The sequence below is a fragment of the Schistosoma mansoni genome, chromosome W (assembly GCF_000237925.1).
Source record: "Schistosoma mansoni strain Puerto Rico chromosome W, complete genome".
Classification (NCBI taxonomy): domain Eukaryota; kingdom Metazoa; phylum Platyhelminthes; class Trematoda; order Strigeidida; family Schistosomatidae; genus Schistosoma; species Schistosoma mansoni.
This window is the reverse complement of record NC_031502.1, coordinates 4442194-4442802: the sequence shown is the minus strand read 5'-3', so window position 1 is coordinate 4442802 and position 609 is coordinate 4442194. Positions and strand designations below refer to the sequence as shown.

General features: G+C 36.5%; 1 protein-coding gene across 1 annotated transcript in view; it reads left to right on the top strand.

Annotated features, from left to right (window-relative positions):
• Nucleotides 1-609, top strand: part of Smp_131890 (putative sodium/chloride dependent transporter) — a gene marked incomplete at its 5' end in the record, with an annotated part of 30603 nt that overhangs the window by 21960 nt on the left and 8034 nt on the right. The window lies entirely within an intron of this gene.

Here is a 609-nt window from a genome sequence, read left to right as displayed (position 1 = left end):
CGTGATATTGATAGAAGAAACCAGAGAAGTAGTGAATAGGTCTTTATTTCGATCTTCGCGCAGTCACAGTGGAGCGTGGGATTATCTGTTCAGACAAACAAAGGCTCTCAACATTCCATACAAGATAGTAGGGAATATAACGCTTACAAAAGGTATTGTTGTATTTGCCAGTGTAAGTTGTACGAGTTTGAATAAAATCCTCAGCCATCGTTTCGGAATACCTAGCTTATGTGCCCAGTATTTAAAAAAAATATTTAACATAACACTTATATATCAAAGGTAAAAGTTCTGGGGAGTTGTATGTGAGGCGGAATGAAGAAAACAAAATATTTTTAAGTAGATGCAGGGTCTGATTAGCTATGTGGTTAGATTTATCCTGCAGTCGAAACTGTCAACATCCTTGACTGACTAATCGGATGTGCCCAGCGAACCGTTTTAGTCATTTGTAAAGATTTATCATCTTTATATTTTGATTCCGTAATGGATTTGTCAGTTAAACGATCTAACAACACGTGTGGTGGTTCATGATCTAGATAAGCCGGCTTTAGCCTATCAATACTTACTGTGTCGATGTTTCCATGTTTTTCTATCACGAAATATTTAGATTTT